Source organism: Kogia breviceps, chromosome 6, assembly GCF_026419965.1.
Source record: "Kogia breviceps isolate mKogBre1 chromosome 6, mKogBre1 haplotype 1, whole genome shotgun sequence".
Classification (NCBI taxonomy): Eukaryota; Metazoa; Chordata; class Mammalia; order Artiodactyla; family Physeteridae; genus Kogia; species Kogia breviceps.
In genome coordinates, this window is record NC_081315.1 from 49,298,331 (window position 1) to 49,320,633 (window position 22,303).

The window sequence follows — 22,303 nt, forward strand, 5'->3', positions numbered from 1 at the left end:
TTTTCATTTTCCCAAGGTCAACGCCCATGTGTGGAAGTGCCCTATGCTCTGTGGTTCTGTGTTTTACATGGTTTGGGAAAGAGGATACACTTGTGAAGATTGGCTGTTGGCCATTGACATCCCGCCCATCAGCTTAACAAGGCTCCCTTGACTCCGTGGGCTGTCCTGCCTTTCTGGTTTTTAGACTTTTTTCGCCTGGCCCTTTTGCCCCGGGGTGGGGGGGGCGAGAGATTTCTTTGTAGTGCTGATTTGCTCTCCCAGGTTGCTTGGTTGGCCAAAAAGGGCGTATGCGTTTTTTCCTGAATATATTCAGGAAAAAACGCATACGCCCTTTTTGGCCAACCGCATCATTGTCCACGTTCTGGCGCTTTTCATGTGCTATCGGGGCCATTCCGATGTACCCGTTGACATCCGTTTCCTGCAGTTCTGCCTTGCGTTCAGCGCCTCTTCGTAGCCTGACCTCAATATAGTTTGGGGCGATAGTTATCGTTTAGAACTCTGCAGGTTTGGGAAGTGCAGTGCCCCTGAGCTCCATTTCCCAAGTCGCTTTTTTGTGAGTGGGACGCAACACGGCTGGATGGCTTCACGCCCTATTGTCGATCCGGGTTGGCAGGCTGAACCGCTGGTGAATTCTTCTTCGTGATGGGAAATGAGAGTGACATGTGCCCGACCAAACACCTCCAGCGAGTCTCTCATTGGTTCCCCCTCTTGCAGTTCATCCTGCGGACAAATTGCAGACGGTACGAAAGAGGCATGGAAAGGCGCCGAGTCTCCAAGTGGGGAGATTGTTAGTAAGGGGGCCTGAATGGAGAACACGAGCACCAGGAGATGAAAACTGAGGTGAGTTTCAGAAAGCTTTCCCGATCCCACGGTGTAGCATCCGCTGGGTTTCCAATGAGTGCTTTCGCTGTCGGAAGATTGCGTTGAACCTGGAGAGTTGGGACCCATGGAATGGGGAGCACGCAGGATTCCTTTCAAGGGTCTGCATTTGCTTTCCCAACCTCACCAATCGTCTCAGCCCCAAGAGTGTCCAGCCTTATGTCTTCTGCCGCTGGGGCTGTAGATGTGGTCAATCCTGGTTGCATGCCAGTCCCTGAACGCATTTTGGAAGAATTTCTCTCTGTTTTGCCCTGCTTGTTTCTTCTTTATGTTGGAAATGTATCCTCAGAATGGGTCTGAGCTGATTTTCCCTGCTGGTTTTAGGCCGCTTTACACACACTTGATGCACTTACACAGAGATATCAAGACTTAGCTTTGAAGATGCTTACTAGTCGGATAGATAGTTGTGCGATGAACAGGGTCTGGTGAGTCCAGTTGATTGAGCAAGGAGTAGGTCGTGTCCATTCCATATTCGGTTTTCGGAAGGGTATCTGTGCTCATTTCAAACTCGAGTTTTATGCGTCACCCCACCTCACCTTTCCCCTGAAGCAGGCATAAGTGTGTTTTCTAAAAGCGTGACTCTGTTCTGTTTGGGGATTCAGTGCATGGGGAGCGATTTTTACATTCCCTCGATAAGTGATATCATAAGTTTCTTTTTTTGTGGGACTTATTTCACTGAGGATGATCGTACCTAAATCCACTCAGGATGCTGCTACCAGCCTCATGACGTGGATTTCATGGCTGAGTGACACTCCATTGGACCTACGTAGCACCACTTCTGCACTTGTCCACTTGTCTTTGTCCACTTGTCCACTCGTCTTTGTCCACTTGGCTCTTTCCTGGGATATGAAACGTGTACCGGAGTGGAGGTTCTTGTCAAGACAGCAGCCCTCAACTTTGGGGTCCCTGTGTCTGGTTGATTTTTTCATTTTCCCAAGGTCAACGCCCATGTGTGGAAGTGCCCTATGCTCTGTGGTTCTGTGTTTTCCATGGTTTGGGAAAGAGGATACACTTGTGAAGATTGGCTGTTGGCCATTGACATCCCGCCCATCAGCTTAACAAGGCTCCCTTGACTCCGTGGGCTGTCCTGCCTTTCTGGTTTTTAGACTTTTTTCGCCTGGCCCTTTTGCCCCGGGGGGGGGGGGCGAGAGATTTCTTTGTAGTGCTGATTTGCTCTCCCAGGTTGCTTGGTTGGCCAAAAAGGGCGTATGCGTTTTTTCCTGAATATATTCAGGAAAAAACGCATACGCCCTTTTTGGCCAACCGCATCATTGTCCACGTTCTGGCGCTTTTCATGTGCTATCGGGGCCATTCCGATGTACCCGTTGACATCCGTTTCCTGCAGTTCTGCCTTGCGTTCAGCGCCTCTTCGTAGCCTGACCTCAATATAGTTTGGGGCGATAGTTATCGTTTAGAACTCTGCAGGTTTGGGAAGTGCAGTGCCCCTGAGCTCCATTTCCCAAGTCGCTTTTTTGTGAGTGGGACGCAACACGGCTGGATGGCTTCACGCCCTATTGTCGATCCGGGGTGGCAGGCTGAACCGCTGGTGAATTCTTCTTCGTGATGGGAAATGAGAGTGACATGTGCCCGACCAAACACCTCCAGCGAGTCTCTCATTGGTTCCCCCTCTTGCAGTTCATCCTGCGGACAAATTGCAGACGGTACGAAAGAGGCATGGAAAGGCGCCGAGTCTCTAAGTGCGGAGATTGTTAGTAAGGGGGCCTGAATGGAGAACACGAGCACCAGGAGATGAAAACTGAGGTGAGTTTCAGAAAGCTTTCCCGATCCCACGGTGTAGCATCCGCTGGGTTTCCAATGAGTGCTTTCGCTGTCCGAAGATTGCGTTGAACCTGGAGAGTTGGGACCCATGGAATGGGGAGCACGCAGGATTCCTTTCACGGGTCTGCATTTGCTTTCCCAACCTCACCAATCGTCTCAGCCCCAAGTGTGTCCAGCCTTATGTGTTCTGCCGCTGGGGCTGTAGATGTGGTCAATCCTGGTTGCATGCCAGTCCCTGAACGCATTTTGGAAGAATTTCTCTCTGTTTTGCCCTGCTTGTTTCTTCTTTATGTTGGAAATGTATCCTCAGAATGGGTCTGAGCTGATTTTCCCTGCTGGTTTTAGGCCGCTTTACACACACTTGATGCACTTACACAGAGATATCAAGACTTAGCTTTTAAGATGCTTACTAGTCGGATAGATACTTGTGCGATGAAGAGGGTCTGGTGATTCCAGTTGATTGAGCAAGGAGTAGGTCGTGTCCATTCCATATTCGGTTTTCGGAAGGGTATCTGTGCTCATTTCAAACTCGAGTTTTATGCGTCACCCCACCTCACCTTTCCCCTGAAGCAGGCATAAGTGTGGTTTCTAAAAGCGTGACTCTGTTCTGCTTGGGGATTCAGTGCATGGGGAGCGATTTTTACATTCCCTCGATAAGTGATATCATAAGTTTCTTTTTTTGTGGGACTTATTTCACTGAGGATGATCGTACCTAAATCCACTCAGGATGCTGCTACCAGCCTCATGACGTGGATTTCATGGCTGAGTGACACTCCATTGGACCTACGTAGCACCACTTGTCCACTTGTCCACTTGTCTTTGTCCACTTGTCCACTTGGCTCTTTCCTGGGATATGAAACGTGTACCGGAGTGGAGGTTCTTGTCAAGACAGCAGCCCTCAACTTTGGGGTCCCTGTGTCTGGTTGATTTTTTCATTTTCCCAAGGTCAACGCCCATGTGTGGAAGTGCCCTATGCTCTGTGGTTCTGTGTTTTCCATGGTTTTGGAAAGAGGATACACTTGTGAAGATTGGCTGTTGGCCATTGACATCCCGCCCATCAGCTTAACAAGGGTCCCTTGACTCTGTGGCCTGTCCTGCCTTTCTGGTTTTTAGACTTTTTTCGCCTGGCCCTTTTGCCCCGGGGGGGGGGGGGGCGAGAGATTTCTTTGTAGTGCTGATTTGCTCTCCCAGGTTGCTTGGTTGGCCAAAAAGGGCGTATGCGTTTTTTCCTGAATATATTCAGGAAAAAACGCATACGCCCTTTTTGGCCAACCGCATCATTGTCCACGTTCTGGCGCTTTTCTTGTGCTATCGGGGCCATTCCGATGTACCCGTTGACATCCGTTTCCTGCAGTTCTGCCTTGCGTTCAACGCCTCTTCGTAGCCTGACCTCAATATATTTTGGGGCGATAGTTATCGTTTAGAACTCTGCAGGTTTGGGAAGTGCAGTGCCCCTGAGCTCCATTTCCCAAGTCGCTCTTTTGTGAGTGGGACGCAACACGGCTGGATGGCATCACGCCCTATTGTCGATCCGGGGTGGTAGGCTGAACCGCTGGTGAATTCTTCTTCGTGATGGGAAATGAGGGTGACATGTGCCCGACCAAACACCTCCAGCGAGTCTCTCATTGGTTCCCCCTCTTGCAGTTCATCCTGCGGACAAATTGCAGACGGTACGAAAGAGGCATGGAAAGGCGCCGAGTCTCCAAGTGGGGAGATTGTTAGTAAGGGGGCCTGAATGGAGAACACGAGCACCAGGAGATGAAAACTGAGGTGAGTTTCAGAAAGCTTTCCCGATCCCACGGTGTAGCATCCGCTGGGTTTCCAATGAGTGCTTTCGCTGTCGGATGATTGCGTTGAACCTGGAGAGTTGGGACCCATGGAATGGGGAGCACGCAGGATTCCTTTCAAGGGTCTGCATTTGCTTTCCCAACCTCACCAATCGTCTCAGCCCCAAGAGTGTCCAGCCTTATGTCTTCTGCCGCTGGGGCTGTAGATGTGGTCAATCCTGGTTGCATGCCAGTCCCTGAACGCATTTTGGAAGAATTTCTCTCTGTTTTGCCCTGCTTGTTTCTTCTTTATGTTGGAAATGTATCCTCAGAATGGGTCTGAGCTGATTTTCCCTGCTGGTTTTAGGCCGCTTTACACACACTTGATGCACTTACACAGAGATATGAAGACTTAGCTTTTAAGATGCTTACTAGTCGGATAGATACTTGTGCGATGAACAGGGTCTGGTGAGTCCAGTTGATTGAGCAAGGAGTAGGTCGTGTCCATTCCATATTCGGTTTTCGGAAGGGTATCTGTGCTCATTTCAAACTCGAGTTTTATGCGTCACCCCACCTCACCTTTCCCCTGAAGCAGGCATAAGTGTGTTTTCTAAAAGCGTGACTCTGTTCTGTTTGGGGATTCAGTGCATGGGGAGCGATTTTTACATTCCCTCGATAAGTGATATCATAAGTTTCTTTTTTTGTGGGACTTATTTCACTGAGGATGATCGTACCTAAATCCACTCAGGATGCTGCTACCAGCCTCATGACGTGGATTTCATGGCTGAGTGACACTCCATTGGACCTACGTAGCACCACTTGTCCACTTGTCCACTTGTCTTTGTCCACTTGTCCACTCGTCTTTGTCCACTTGGCTCTTTCCTGGGATATGAAACGTGTACCGGAGTGGAGGTTCTTGTCAAGACAGCAGCCCTCAACTTTGGGGTCCCTGTGTCTGGTTGATTTTTTCATTTTCCCAAGGTCAACGCCCATGTGTGGAAGTGCCCTATGCTCTGTGGTTCTGTGTTTTACATGGTTTGGGAAAGAGGATACACTTGTGAAGATTGGCTGTTGGCCATTGACATCCCGCCCATCAGCTTAACAAGGCTCCCTTGACTCCGTGGGCTGTCCTGCCTTTCTGGTTTTTAGACTTTTTTCGCCTGGCCCTTTTGCCCCGGGGGGGGGGGGGCGAGAGATTTCTTTGTAGTGCTGATTTGCTCTCCCAGGTTGCTTGGTTGGCCAAAAAGGGCGTATGCGTTTTTTCCTGAATATATTCAGGAAAAAACGCATACGCCCTTTTTGGCCAACCGCATCATTGTCCACGTTCTGGCGCTTTTCATGTGCTATCGGGGCCATTCCGATGTACCCGTTGACATCCGTTTCCTGCAGTTCTGCCTTGCGTTCAGCGCCTCTTCGTAGCCTGACCTCAATATAGTTTGGGGCGATAGTTATCGTTTAGAACTCTGCAGGTTTGGGAAGTGCAGTGCCCCTGAGCTCCATTTCCCAAGTCGCTTTTTTGTGAGTGGGACGCAACACGGCTGGATGGCTTCACGCCCTATTGTCGATCCGGGTTGGCAGGCTGAACCGCTGGTGAATTCTTCTTCGTGATGGGAAATGAGAGTGACATGTGCCCGACCAAACACCTCCAGCGAGTCTCTCATTGGTTCCCCCTCTTGCAGTTCATCCTGCGGACAAATTGCAGACGGTACGAAAGAGGCATGGAAAGGCGCCGAGTCTCCAAGTGGGGAGATTGTTAGTAAGGGGGCCTGAATGGAGAACACGAGCACCAGGAGATGAAAACTGAGGTGAGTTTCAGAAAGCTTTCCCGATCCCACGGTGTAGCATCCGCTGGGTTTCCAATGAGTGCTTTCGCTGTCGGAAGATTGCGTTGAACCTGGAGAGTTGGGACCCATGGAATGGGGAGCACGCAGGATTCCTTTCAAGGGTCTGCATTTGCTTTCCCAACCTCACCAATCGTCTCAGCCCCAAGAGTGTCCAGCCTTATGTCTTCTGCCGCTGGGGCTGTAGATGTGGTCAATCCTGGTTGCATGCCAGTCCCTGAACGCATTTTGGAAGAATTTCTCTCTGTTTTGCCCTGCTTGTTTCTTCTTTATGTTGGAAATGTATCCTCAGAATGGGTCTGAGCTGATTTTCCCTGCTGGTTTTAGGCCGCTTTACACACACTTGATGCACTTACACAGAGATATCAAGACTTAGCTTTGAAGATGCTTACTAGTCGGATAGATAGTTGTGCGATGAACAGGGTCTGGTGAGTCCAGTTGATTGAGCAAGGAGTAGGTCGTGTCCATTCCATATTCGGTTTTCGGAAGGGTATCTGTGCTCATTTCAAACTCGAGTTTTATGCGTCACCCCACCTCACCTTTCCCCTGAAGCAGGCATAAGTGTGTTTTCTAAAAGCGTGACTCTGTTCTGTTTGGGGATTCAGTGCATGGGGAGCGATTTTTACATTCCCTCGATAAGTGATATCATAAGTTTCTTTTTTTGTGGGACTTATTTCACTGAGGATGATCGTACCTAAATCCACTCAGGATGCTGCTACCAGCCTCATGACGTGGATTTCATGGCTGAGTGACACTCCATTGGACCTACGTAGCACCACTTCTGCACTTGTCCACTTGTCTTTGTCCACTTGTCCACTCGTCTTTGTCCACTTGGCTCTTTCCTGGGATATGAAACGTGTACCGGAGTGGAGGTTCTTGTCAAGACAGCAGCCCTCAACTTTGGGGTCCCTGTGTCTGGTTGATTTTTTCATTTTCCCAAGGTCAACGCCCATGTGTGGAAGTGCCCTATGCTCTGTGGTTCTGTGTTTTCCATGGTTTGGGAAAGAGGATACACTTGTGAAGATTGGCTGTTGGCCATTGACATCCCGCCCATCAGCTTAACAAGGCTCCCTTGACTCCGTGGGCTGTCCTGCCTTTCTGGTTTTTAGACTTTTTTCGCCTGGCCCTTTTGCCCCGGGGGGGGGGGCGAGAGATTTCTTTGTAGTGCTGATTTGCTCTCCCAGGTTGCTTGGTTGGCCAAAAAGGGCGTATGCGTTTTTTCCTGAATATATTCAGGAAAAAACGCATACGCCCTTTTTGGCCAACCGCATCATTGTCCACGTTCTGGCGCTTTTCATGTGCTATCGGGGCCATTCCGATGTACCCGTTGACATCCGTTTCCTGCAGTTCTGCCTTGCGTTCAGCGCCTCTTCGTAGCCTGACCTCAATATAGTTTGGGGCGATAGTTATCGTTTAGAACTCTGCAGGTTTGGGAAGTGCAGTGCCCCTGAGCTCCATTTCCCAAGTCGCTTTTTTGTGAGTGGGACGCAACACGGCTGGATGGCTTCACGCCCTATTGTCGATCCGGGGTGGCAGGCTGAACCGCTGGTGAATTCTTCTTCGTGATGGGAAATGAGAGTGACATGTGCCCGACCAAACACCTCCAGCGAGTCTCTCATTGGTTCCCCCTCTTGCAGTTCATCCTGCGGACAAATTGCAGACGGTACGAAAGAGGCATGGAAAGGCGCCGAGTCTCCAAGTGGGGAGATTGTTAGTAAGGGGGCCTGAATGGAGAACACGAGCACCAGGAGATGAAAACTGAGGTGAGTTTCAGAAAGCTTTCCCGATCCCACGGTGTAGCATCCGCTGGGTTTCCAATGAGTGCTTTCGCTGTCCGAAGATTGCGTTGAACCTGGAGAGTTGGGACCCATGGAATGGGGAGCACGCAGGATTCCTTTCACGGGTCTGCATTTGCTTTCCCAACCTCACCAATCGTCTCAGCCCCAAGTGTGTCCAGCCTTATGTGTTCTGCCGCTGGGGCTGTAGATGTGGTCAATCCTGGTTGCATGCCAGTCCCTGAACGCATTTTGGAAGAATTTCTCTCTGTTTTGCCCTGCTTGTTTCTTCTTTATGTTGGAAATGTATCCTCAGAATGGGTCTGAGCTGATTTTCCCTGCTGGTTTTAGGCCGCTTTACACACACTTGATGCACTTACACAGAGATATCAAGACTTAGCTTTTAAGATGCTTACTAGTCGGATAGATACTTGTGCGATGAAGAGGGTCTGGTGATTCCAGTTGATTGAGCAAGGAGTAGGTCGTGTCCATTCCATATTCGGTTTTCGGAAGGGTATCTGTGCTCATTTCAAACTCGAGTTTTATGCGTCACCCCACCTCACCTTTCCCCTGAAGCAGGCATAAGTGTGGTTTCTAAAAGCGTGACTCTGTTCTGCTTGGGGATTCAGTGCATGGGGAGCGATTTTTACATTCCCTCGATAAGTGATATCATAAGTTTCTTTTTTTGTGGGACTTATTTCACTGAGGATGATCGTACCTAAATCCACTCAGGATGCTGCTACCAGCCTCATGACGTGGATTTCATGGCTGAGTGACACTCCATTGGACCTACGTAGCACCACTTGTCCACTTGTCCACTTGTCTTTGTCCACTTGTCCACTTGGCTCTTTCCTGGGATATGAAACGTGTACCGGAGTGGAGGTTCTTGTCAAGACAGCAGCCCTCAACTTTGGGGTCCCTGTGTCTGGTTGATTTTTTCATTTTCCCAAGGTCAACGCCCATGTGTGGAAGTGCCCTATGCTCTGTGGTTCTGTGTTTTCCATGGTTTTGGAAAGAGGATACACTTGTGAAGATTGGCTGTTGGCCATTGACATCCCGCCCATCAGCTTAACAAGGGTCCCTTGACTCTGTGGCCTGTCCTGCCTTTCTGGTTTTTAGACTTTTTTCGCCTGGCCCTTTTGCCCCGGGGGGGGGGGGCGAGAGATTTCTTTGTAGTGCTGATTTGCTCTCCCAGGTTGCTTGGTTGGCCAAAAAGGGCGTATGCGTTTTTTCCTGAATATATTCAGGAAAAAACGCATACGCCCTTTTTGGCCAACCGCATCATTGTCCACGTTCTGGCGCTTTTCTTGTGCTATCGGGGCCATTCCGATGTACCCGTTGACATCCGTTTCCTGCAGTTCTGCCTTGCGTTCAACGCCTCTTCGTAGCCTGACCTCAATATATTTTGGGGCGATAGTTATCGTTTAGAACTCTGCAGGTTTGGGAAGTGCAGTGCCCCTGAGCTCCATTTCCCAAGTCGCTCTTTTGTGAGTGGGACGCAACACGGCTGGATGGCATCACGCCCTATTGTCGATCCGGGGTGGTAGGCTGAACCGCTGGTGAATTCTTCTTCGTGATGGGAAATGAGAGTGACATGTGCCCGACCAAACACCTCCAGCGAGTCTCTCATTGGTTCCCCCTCTTGCAGTTCATCCTGCGGACAAATTGCAGACGGTACGAAAGAGGCATGGAAAGGCGCCGAGTCTCCAAGTGGGGAGATTGTTAGTAAGGGGGCCTGAATGGAGAACACGAGCACCAGGAGATGAAAACTGAGGTGAGTTTCAGAAAGCTTTCCCGATCCCACGGTGTAGCATCCGCTGGGTTTCCAATGAGTGCTTTCGCTGTCGGATGATTGCGTTGAACCTGGAGAGTTGGGACCCATGGAATGGGGAGCACGCAGGATTCCTTTCAAGGGTCTGCATTTGCTTTCCCAACCTCACCAATCGTCTCAGCCCCAAGAGTGTCCAGCCTTATGTCTTCTGCCGCTGGGGCTGTAGATGTGGTCAATCCTGGTTGCATGCCAGTCCCTGAACGCATTTTGGAAGAATTTCTCTCTGTTTTGCCCTGCTTGTTTCTTCTTTATGTTGGAAATGTATCCTCAGAATGGGTCTGAGCTGATTTTCCCTGCTGGTTTTAGGCCGCTTTACACACACTTGATGCACTTACACAGAGATATGAAGACTTAGCTTTTAAGATGCTTACTAGTCGGATAGATACTTGTGCGATGAACAGGGTCTGGTGAGTCCAGTTGATTGAGCAAGGAGTAGGTCGTGTCCATTCCATATTCGGTTTTCGGAAGGGTATCTGTGCTCATTTCAAACTCGAGTTTTATGCGTCACCCCACCTCACCTTTCCCCTGAAGCAGGCATAAGTGTGTTTTCTAAAAGCGTGACTCTGTTCTGTTTGGGGATTCAGTGCATGGGGAGCGATTTTTACATTCCCTCGATAAGTGATATCATAAGTTTCTTTTTTTGTGGGACTTATTTCACTGAGGATGATCGTACCTAAATCCACTCAGGATGCTGCTACCAGCCTCATGACGTGGATTTCATGGCTGAGTGACACTCCATTGGACCTACGTAGCACCACTTGTCCACTTGTCCACTTGTCTTTGTCCACTTGTCCACTCGTCTTTGTCCACTTGGCTCTTTCCTGGGATATGAAACGTGTACCGGAGTGGAGGTTCTTGTCAAGACAGCAGCCCTCAACTTTGGGGTCCCTGTGTCTGGTTGATTTTTTCATTTTCCCAAGGTCAACGCCCATGTGTGGAAGTGCCCTATGCTCTGTGGTTCTGTGTTTTACATGGTTTGGGAAAGAGGATACACTTGTGAAGATTGGCTGTTGGCCATTGACATCCCGCCCATCAGCTTAACAAGGCTCCCTTGACTCCGTGGGCTGTCCTGCCTTTCTGGTTTTTAGACTTTTTTCGCCTGGCCCTTTTGCCCCGGGGGGGGGGGGGGGCGAGAGATTTCTTTGTAGTGCTGATTTGCTCTCCCAGGTTGCTTGGTTGGCCAAAAAGGGCGTATGCGTTTTTTCCTGAATATATTCAGGAAAAAACGCATACGCCCTTTTTGGCCAACCGCATCATTGTCCACGTTCTGGCGCTTTTCATGTGCTATCGGGGCCATTCCGATGTACCCGTTGACATCCGTTTCCTGCAGTTCTGCCTTGCGTTCAGCGCCTCTTCGTAGCCTGACCTCAATATAGTTTGGGGCGATAGTTATCGTTTAGAACTCTGCAGGTTTGGGAAGTGCAGTGCCCCTGAGCTCCATTTCCCAAGTCGCTTTTTTGTGAGTGGGACGCAACACGGCTGGATGGCTTCACGCCCTATTGTCGATCCGGGTTGGCAGGCTGAACCGCTGGTGAATTCTTCTTCGTGATGGGAAATGAGAGTGACATGTGCCCGACCAAACACCTCCAGCGAGTCTCTCATTGGTTCCCCCTCTTGCAGTTCATCCTGCGGACAAATTGCAGACGGTACGAAAGAGGCATGGAAAGGCGCCGAGTCTCCAAGTGGGGAGATTGTTAGTAAGGGGGCCTGAATGGAGAACACGAGCACCAGGAGATGAAAACTGAGGTGAGTTTCAGAAAGCTTTCCCGATCCCACGGTGTAGCATCCGCTGGGTTTCCAATGAGTGCTTTCGCTGTCGGAAGATTGCGTTGAACCTGGAGAGTTGGGACCCATGGAATGGGGAGCACGCAGGATTCCTTTCAAGGGTCTGCATTTGCTTTCCCAACCTCACCAATCGTCTCAGCCCCAAGAGTGTCCAGCCTTATGTCTTCTGCCGCTGGGGCTGTAGATGTGGTCAATCCTGGTTGCATGCCAGTCCCTGAACGCATTTTGGAAGAATTTCTCTCTGTTTTGCCCTGCTTGTTTCTTCTTTATGTTGGAAATGTATCCTCAGAATGGGTCTGAGCTGATTTTCCCTGCTGGTTTTAGGCCGCTTTACACACACTTGATGCACTTACACAGAGATATCAAGACTTAGCTTTGAAGATGCTTACTAGTCGGATAGATACTTGTGCGATGAACAGGGTCTGGTGAGTCCAGTTGATTGAGCAAGGAGTAGGTCGTGTCCATTCCATATTCGGTTTTCGGAAGGGTATCTGTGCTCATTTCAAACTCGAGTTTTATGCGTCACCCCACCTCACCTTTCCCCTGAAGCAGGCATAAGTGTGTTTTCTAAAAGCGTGACTCTGTTCTGTTTGGGGATTCAGTGCATGGGGAGCGATTTTTACATTCCCTCGATAAGTGATATCATAAGTTTCTTTTTTTGTGGGACTTATTTCACTGAGGATGATCGTACCTAAATCCACTCAGGATGCTGCTACCAGCCTCATGACGTGGATTTCATGGCTGAGTGACACTCCATTGGACCTACGTAGCACCACTTCTGCACTTGTCCACTTGTCTTTGTCCACTTGTCCACTCGTCTTTGTCCACTTGGCTCTTTCCTGGGATATGAAACGTGTACCGGAGTGGAGGTTCTTGTCAAGACAGCAGCCCTCAACTTTGGGGTCCCTGTGTCTGGTTGATTTTTTCATTTTCCCAAGGTCAACGCCCATGTGTGGAAGTGCCCTATGCTCTGTGGTTCTGTGTTTTCCATGGTTTGGGAAAGAGGATACACTTGTGAAGATTGGCTGTTGGCCATTGACATCCCGCCCATCAGCTTAACAAGGCTCCCTTGACTCCGTGGGCTGTCCTGCCTTTCTGGTTTTTAGACTTTTTTCGCCTGGCCCTTTTGCCCCGGGGGGGGGGGGGCGAGAGATTTCTTTGTAGTGCTGATTTGCTCTCCCAGGTTGCTTGGTTGGCCAAAAAGGGCGTATGCGTTTTTTCCTGAATATATTCAGGAAAAAACGCATACGCCCTTTTTGGCCAACCGCATCATTGTCCACGTTCTGGCGCTTTTCATGTGCTATCGGGGCCATTCCGATGTACCCGTTGACATCCGTTTCCTGCAGTTCTGCCTTGCGTTCAGCGCCTCTTCGTAGCCTGACCTCAATATAGTTTGGGGCGATAGTTATCGTTTAGAACTCTGCAGGTTTGGGAAGTGCAGTGCCCCTGAGCTCCATTTCCCAAGTCGCTTTTTTGTGAGTGGGACGCAACACGGCTGGATGGCTTCACGCCCTATTGTCGATCCGGGGTGGCAGGCTGAACCGCTGGTGAATTCTTCTTCGTGATGGGAAATGAGAGTGACATGTGCCCGACCAAACACCTCCAGCGAGTCTCTCATTGGTTCCCCCTCTTGCAGTTCATCCTGCGGACAAATTGCAGACGGTACGAAAGAGGCATGGAAAGGCGCCGAGTCTCCAAGTGGGGAGATTGTTAGTAAGGGGGCCTGAATGGAGAACACGAGCACCAGGAGATGAAAACTGAGGTGAGTTTCAGAAAGCTTTCCCGATCCCACGGTGTAGCATCCGCTGGGTTTCCAATGAGTGCTTTCGCTGTCCGAAGATTGCGTTGAACCTGGAGAGTTGGGACCCATGGAATGGGGAGCACGCAGGATTCCTTTCACGGGTCTGCATTTGCTTTCCCAACCTCACCAATCGTCTCAGCCCCAAGTGTGTCCAGCCTTATGTGTTCTGCCGCTGGGGCTGTAGATGTGGTCAATCCTGGTTGCATGCCAGTCCCTGAACGCATTTTGGAAGAATTTCTCTCTGTTTTGCCCTGCTTGTTTCTTCTTTATGTTGGAAATGTATCCTCAGAATGGGTCTGAGCTGATTTTCCCTGCTGGTTTTAGGCCGCTTTACACACACTTGATGCACTTACACAGAGATATCAAGACTTAGCTTTTAAGATGCTTACTAGTCGGATAGATACTTGTGCGATGAAGAGGGTCTGGTGATTCCAGTTGATTGAGCAAGGAGTAGGTCGTGTCCATTCCATATTCGGTTTTCGGAAGGGTATCTGTGCTCATTTCAAACTCGAGTTTTATGCGTCACCCCACCTCACCTTTCCCCTGAAGCAGGCATAAGTGTGGTTTCTAAAAGCGTGACTCTGTTCTGCTTGGGGATTCAGTGCATGGGGAGCGATTTTTACATTCCCTCGATAAGTGATATCATAAGTTTCTTTTTTTGTGGGACTTATTTCACTGAGGATGATCGTACCTAAATCCACTCAGGATGCTGCTACCAGCCTCATGACGTGGATTTCATGGCTGAGTGACACTCCATTGGACCTACGTAGCACCACTTGTCCACTTGTCCACTTGTCTTTGTCCACTTGTCCACTTGGCTCTTTCCTGGGATATGAAACGTGTACCGGAGTGGAGGTTCTTGTCAAGACAGCAGCCCTCAACTTTGGGGTCCCTGTGTCTGGTTGATTTTTTCATTTTCCCAAGGTCAACGCCCATGTGTGGAAGTGCCCTATGCTCTGTGGTTCTGTGTTTTCCATGGTTTTGGAAAGAGGATACACTTGTGAAGATTGGCTGTTGGCCATTGACATCCCGCCCATCAGCTTAACAAGGGTCCCTTGACTCTGTGGCCTGTCCTGCCTTTCTGGTTTTTAGACTTTTTTCGCCTGGCCCTTTTGCCCCGGGGGGGGGGGGGGCGAGAGATTTCTTTGTAGTGCTGATTTGCTCTCCCAGGTTGCTTGGTTGGCCAAAAAGGGCGTATGCGTTTTTTCCTGAATATATTCAGGAAAAAACGCATACGCCCTTTTTGGCCAACCGCATCATTGTCCACGTTCTGGCGCTTTTCTTGTGCTATCGGGGCCATTCCGATGTACCCGTTGACATCCGTTTCCTGCAGTTCTGCCTTGCGTTCAACGCCTCTTCGTAGCCTGACCTCAATATATTTTGGGGCGATAGTTATCGTTTAGAACTCTGCAGGTTTGGGAAGTGCAGTGCCCCTGAGCTCCATTTCCCAAGTCGCTCTTTTGTGAGTGGGACGCAACACGGCTGGATGGCATCACGCCCTATTGTCGATCCGGGGTGGTAGGCTGAACCGCTGGTGAATTCTTCTTCGTGATGGGAAATGAGAGTGACATGTGCCCGACCAAACACCTCCAGCGAGTCTCTCATTGGTTCCCCCTCTTGCAGTTCATCCTGCGGACAAATTGCAGACGGTACGAAAGAGGCATGGAAAGGCGCCGAGTCTCCAAGTGGGGAGATTGTTAGTAAGGGGGCCTGAATGGAGAACACGAGCACCAGGAGATGAAAACTGAGGTGAGTTTCAGAAAGCTTTCCCGATCCCACGGTGTAGCATCCGCTGGGTTTCCAATGAGTGCTTTCGCTGTCGGATGATTGCGTTGAACCTGGAGAGTTGGGACCCATGGAATGGGGAGCACGCAGGATTCCTTTCAAGGGTCTGCATTTGCTTTCCCAACCTCACCAATCGTCTCAGCCCCAAGAGTGTCCAGCCTTATGTCTTCTGCCGCTGGGGCTGTAGATGTGGTCAATCCTGGTTGCATGCCAGTCCCTGAACGCATTTTGGAAGAATTTCTCTCTGTTTTGCCCTGCTTGTTTCTTCTTTATGTTGGAAATGTATCCTCAGAATGGGTCTGAGCTGATTTTCCCTGCTGGTTTTAGGCCGCTTTACACACACTTGATGCACTTACACAGAGATATGAAGACTTAGCTTTTAAGATGCTTACTAGTCGGATAGATACTTGTGCGATGAACAGGGTCTGGTGAGTCCAGTTGATTGAGCAAGGAGTAGGTCGTGTCCATTCCATATTCGGTTTTCGGAAGGGTATCTGTGCTCATTTCAAACTCGAGTTTTATGCGTCACCCCACCTCACCTTTCCCCTGAAGCAGGCATAAGTGTGTTTTCTAAAAGCGTGACTCTGTTCTGTTTGGGGATTCAGTGCATGGGGAGCGATTTTTACATTCCCTCGATAAGTGATATCATAAGTTTCTTTTTTTGTGGGACTTATTTCACTGAGGATGATCGTACCTAAATCCACTCAGGATGCTGCTACCAGCCTCATGACGTGGATTTCATGGCTGAGTGACACTCCATTGGACCTACGTAGCACCACTTGTCCACTTGTCCACTTGTCTTTGTCCACTTGTCCACTCGTCTTTGTCCACTTGGCTCTTTCCTGGGATATGAAACGTGTACCGGAGTGGAGGTTCTTGTCAAGACAGCAGCCCTCAACTTTGGGGTCCCTGTGTCTGGTTGATTTTTTCATTTTCCCAAGGTCAACGCCCATGTGTGGAAGTGCCCTATGCTCTGTGGTTCTGTGTTTTACATGGTTTGGGAAAGAGGATACACTTGTGAAGATTGGCTGTTGGCCATTGACATCCCGCCCATCAGCTTAACAAGGCTCCCTTGACTCCGTGGGCTGTCCTGCCTTTCTGGTTTTTAGACTTTTTTCGCCTGGCCCTTTTGCCCCGGGGGGGGGGGGCGAGAGATTTCTTTGTAGTGCTGATTTGCTCTCCCAGGTTGCTTGGTTGGCCAAAAAGGGCGTATGCGTTTTTTCCTGAATATATTCAGGAAAAAACGCATACGCCCTTTTTGGCCAACCGCATCATTGTCCACGTTCTGGCGCTTTTCATGTGCTATCGGGGCCATTCCGATGTACCCGTTGACATCCGTTTCCTGCAGTTCTGCCTTGCGTTCAGCGCCTCTTCGTAGCCTGACCTCAATATAGTTTGGGGCGATAGTTATCGTTTAGAACTCTGCAGGTTTGGGAAGTGCAGTGCCCCTGAGCTCCATTTCCCAAGTCGCTTTTTTGTGAGTGGGACGCAACACGGCTGGATGGCTTCACGCCCTATTGTCGACCCGGGTTGGCAGGCTGAACCGCTGGTGAATTCTTCTTCGTGATGGGAAATGAGAGTGACATGTGCCCGACCAAACACCTCCAGCGAGTCTCTCATTGGTTCCCCCTCTTGCAGTTCATCCTGCGGACAAATTGCAGACGGTACGAAAGAGGCATGGAAAGGCGCCGAGTCTCCAAGTGGGGAGATTGTTAGTAAGGGGGCCTGAATGGAGAACACGAGCACCAGGAGATGAAAACTGAGGTGAGTTTCAGAAAGCTTTCCCGATCCCACGGTGTAGCATCCGCTGGGTTTCCAATGAGTGCTTTCGCTGTCGGAAGATTGCGTTGAACCTGGAGAGTTGGGACCCATGGAATGGGGAGCACGCAGGATTCCTTTCAAGGGTCTGCATTTGCTTTCCCAACCTCACCAATCGTCTCAGCCCCAAGAGTGTCCAGCCTTATGTCTTCTGCCGCTGGGGCTGTAGATGTGGTCAATCCTGGTTGCATGCCAGTCCCTGAACGCATTTTGGAAGAATTTCTCTCTGTTTTGCCCTGCTTGTTTCTTCTTTATGTTGGAAATGTATCCTCAGAATGGGTCTGAGCTGATTTTCCCTGCTGGTTTTAGGCCGCTTTACACACACTTGATGCACTTACACAGAGATATCAAGACTTAGCTTTGAAGATGCTTACTAGTCGGATAGATAGTTGTGCGATGAACAGGGTCTGGTGAGTCCAGTTGATTGAGCAAGGAGTAGGTCGTGTCCATTCCATATTCGGTTTTCGGAAGGGTATCTGTGCTCATTTCAAACTCGAGTTTTATGCGTCACCCCACCTCACCTTTCCCCTGAAGCAGGCATAAGTGTGTTTTCTAAAAGCGTGACTCTGTTCTGTTTGGGGATTCAGTGCATGGGGAGCGATTTTTACATTCCCTCGATAAGTGATATCATAAGTTTCTTTTTTTGTGGGACTTATTTCACTGAGGATGATCGTACCTAAATCCACTCAGGATGCTGCTACCAGCCTCATGACGTGGATTTCATGGCTGAGTGACACTCCATTGGACCTACGTAGCACCACTTCTGCACTTGTCCACTTGTCTTTGTCCACTTGTCCACTCGTCTTTGTCCACTTGGCTCTTTCCTGGGATATGAAACGTGTACCGGAGTGGAGGTTCTTGTCAAGACAGCAGCCCTCAACTTTGGGGTCCCTGTGTCTGGTTGATTTTTTCATTTTCCCAAGGTCAACGCCCATGTGTGGAAGTGCCCTATGCTCTGTGGTTCTGTGTTTTCCATGGTTTGGGAAAGAGGATACACTTGTGAAGATTGGCTGTTGGCCATTGACATCCCGCCCATCAGCTTAACAAGGCTCCCTTGACTCCGTGGGCTGTCCTGCCTTTCTGGTTTTTAGACTTTTTTCGCCTGGCCCTTTTGCCCCGGGGGGGGGGGGGGCGAGAGATTTCTTTGTAGTGCTGATTTGCTCTCCCAGGTTGCTTGGTTGGCCAAAAAGGGCGTATGCGTTTTTTCCTGAATATATTCAGGAAAAAACGCATACGCCCTTTTTGGCCAACCGCATCATTGTCCACGTTCTGGCGCTTTTCATGTGCTATCGGGGCCATTCCGATGTACCCGTTGACATCCGTTTCCTGCAGTTCTGCCTTGCGTTCAGCGCCTCTTCGTAGCCTGACCTCAATATAGTTTGGGGCGATAGTTATCGTTTAGAACTCTGCAGGTTTGGGAAGTGCAGTGCCCCTGAGCTCCATTTCCCAAGTCGCTTTTTTGTGAGTGGGACGCAACACGGCTGGATGGCTTCACGCCCTATTGTCGATCCGGGGTGGCAGGCTGAACCGCTGGTGAATTCTTCTTCGTGATGGGAAATGAGAGTGACATGTGCCCGACCAAACACCTCCAGCGAGTCTCTCATTGGTTCCCCCTCTTGCAGTTCATCCTGCGGACAAATTGCAGACGGTACGAAAGAGGCATGGAAAGGCGCCGAGTCTCCAAGTGGGGAGATTGTTAGTAAGGGGGCCTGAATGGAGAACACGAGCACCAGGAGATGAAAACTGAGGTGAGTTTCAGAAAGCTTTCCCGATCCCACGGTGTAGCATCCGCTGGGTTTCCAATGAGTGCTTTCGCTGTCCGAAGATTGCGTTGAACCTGGAGAGTTGGGACCCATGGAATGGGGAGCACGCAGGATTCCTTTCACGGGTCTGCATTTGCTTTCCCAACCTCACCAATCGTCTCAGCCCCAAGTGTGTCCAGCCTTATGTGTTCTGCCGCTGGGGCTGTAGATGTGGTCAATCCTGGTTGCATGCCAGTCCCTGAACGCATTTTGGAAGAATTTCTCTCTGTTTTGCCCTGCTTGTTTCTTCTTTATGTTGGAAATGTATCCTCAGAATGGGTCTGAGCTGATTTTCCCTGCTGGTTTTAGGCCGCTTTACACACACTTGATGCACTTACACAGAGATATCAAGACTTAGCTTTTAAGATGCTTACTAGTCGGATAGATACTTGTGCGATGAAGAGGGTCTGGTGATTCCAGTTGATTGAGCAAGGAGTAGGTCGTGTCCATTCCATATTCGGTTTTCGGAAGGGTATCTGTGCTCATTTCAAACTCGAGTTTTATGCGTCACCCCACCTCACCTTTCCCCTGAAGCAGGCATAAGTGTGGTTTCTAAAAGCGTGACTCTGTTCTGCTTGGGGATTCAGTGCATGGGGAGCGATTTTTACATTCCCTCGATAAGTGATATCATAAGTTTCTTTTTTTGTGGGACTTATTTCACTGAGGATGATCGTACCTAAATCCACTCAGGATGCTGCTACCAGCCTCATGACGTGGATTTCATGGCTGAGTGACACTCCATTGGACCTACGTAGCACCACTTGTCCACTTGTCCACTTGTCTTTGTCCACTTGTCCACTTGGCTCTTTCCTGGGATATGAAACGTGTACCGGAGTGGAGGTTCTTGTCAAGACAGCAGCCCTCAACTTTGGGGTCCCTGTGTCTGGTTGATTTTTTCATTTTCCCAAGGTCAACGCCCATGTGTGGAAGTGCCCTATGCTCTGTGGTTCTGTGTTTTCCATGGTTTTGGAAAGAGGATACACTTGTGAAGATTGGCTGTTGGCCATTGACATCCCGCCCATCAGCTTAACAAGGGTCCCTTGACTCTGTGGCCTGTCCTGCCTTTCTGGTTTTTAGACTTTTTTCGCCTGGCCCTTTTGCCCCGGGGGGGGGGGGGGCGAGAGATTTCTTTGTAGTGCTGATTTGCTCTCCCAGGTTGCTTGGTTGGCCAAAAAGGGCGTATGCGTTTTTTCCTGAATATATTCAGGAAAAAACGCATACGCCCTTTTTGGCCAACCGCATCATTGTCCACGTTCTGGCGCTTTTCTTGTGCTATCGGGGCCATTCCGATGTACCCGTTGACATCCGTTTCCTGCAGTTCTGCCTTGCGTTCAACGCCTCTTCGTAGCCTGACCTCAATATATTTTGGGGCGATAGTTATCGTTTAGAACTCTGCAGGTTTGGGAAGTGCAGTGCCCCTGAGCTCCATTTCCCAAGTCGCTCTTTTGTGAGTGGGACGCAACACGGCTGGATGGCATCACGCCCTATTGTCGATCCGGGGTGGTAGGCTGAACCGCTGGTGAATTCTTCTTCGTGATGGGAAATGAGAGTGACATGTGCCCGACCAAACACCTCCAGCGAGTCTCTCATTGGTTCCCCCTCTTGCAGTTCATCCTGCGGACAAATTGCAGACGGTACGAAAGAGGCATGGAAAGGCGCCGAGTCTCCAAGTGGGGAGATTGTTAGTAAGGGGGCCTGAATGGAGAACACGAGCACCAGGAGATGAAAACTGAGGTGAGTTTCAGAAAGCTTTCCCGATCCCACGGTGTAGCATCCGCTGGGTTTCCAATGAGTGCTTTCGCTGTCGGATGATTGCGTTGAACCTGGAGAGTTGGGACCCATGGAATGGGGAGCACGCAGGATTCCTTTCAAGGGTCTGCATTTGCTTTCCCAACCTCACCAATCGTCTCAGCCCCAAGAGTGTCCAGCCTTATGTCTTCTGCCGCTGGGGCTGTAGATGTGGTCAATCCTGGTTGCATGCCAGTCCCTGAACGCATTTTGGAAGAATTTCTCTCTGTTTTGCCCTGCTTGTTTCTTCTTTATGTTGGAAATGTATCCTCAGAATGGGTCTGAGCTGATTTTCCCTGCTGGTTTTAGGCCGCTTTACACACACTTGATGCACTTACACAGAGATATGAAGACTTAGCTTTTAAGATGCTAACTAGTCGGATAGATACTTGTGCGATGAACAGGGTCTGGTGAGTCCAGTTGATTGAGCAAGGAGTAGGTCGTGTCCATTCCATATTCGGTTTTCGGAAGGGTATCTGTGCTCATTTCAAACTCGAGTTTTATGCGTCACCCCACCTCACCTTTCCCCTGAAGCAGGCATAAGTGTGTTTTCTAAAAGCGTGACTCTGTTCTGTTTGGGGATTCAGTGCATGGGGAGCGATTTTTACATTCCCTCGATAAGTGATATCATAAGTTTCTTTTTTTGTGGGACTTATTTCACTGAGGATGATCGTACCTAAATCCACTCAGGATGCTGCTACCAGCCTCATGACGTGGATTTCATGGCTGAGTGACACTCCATTGGACCTACGTAGCACCACTTCTCCACTTGTCCACTTGTCTTTGTCCACTTGTCCACTCGTCTTTGTCCACTTGGCTGTTTCCTGGGATATGAAACGTGTACCGGAGTGGAGGTTCTTGTCAAGACAGCAGCCCTCAACTTTGGGGTCCCTGTGTCTGGTTGATTTTTTCATTTTCCCAAGGTCAACGCCCATGTGTGGAAGTGCCCTATGCTCTGTGGTTCTGTGTTTTACATGGTTTGGGAAAGAGGATACACTTGTGAAGATTGGCTGTTGGCCATTGACATCCCGCCCATCAGCTTAACAAGGCTCCCTTGACTCCGTGGGCTGTCCTGCCTTTCTGGTTTTTAGACTTTTTTCGCCTGGCCCTTTTGCCCCGGGGGGGGGGGGCGAGAGATTTCTTTGTAGTGCTGATTTGCTCTCCCAGGTTGCTTGGTTGGCCAAAAAGGGCGTATGCGTTTTTTCCTGAATATATTCAGGAAAAAACGCATACGCCCTTTTTGGCCAACCGCATCATTGTCCACGTTCTGGCGCTTTTCATGTGCTATCGGGGCCATTCCGATGTACCCGTTGACATCCGTTTCCTGCAGTTCTGCCTTGCGTTCAGCGCCTCTTCGTAGCCTGACCTCAATATAGTTTGGGGCGATAGTTATCGTTTAGAACTCTGCAGGTTTGGGAAGTGCAGTGCCCCTGAGCTCCATTTCCCAAGTCGCTTTTTTGTGAGTGGGACGCAACACGGCTGGATGGCTTCACGCCCTATTGTCGATCCGGGTTGGCAGGCTGAACCGCTGGTGAATTCTTCTTCGTGATGGGAAATGAGAGTGACATGTGCCCGACCAAACACCTCCAGCGAGTCTCTCATTGGTTCCCCCTCTTGCAGTTCATCCTGCGGACAAATTGCAGACGGTACGAA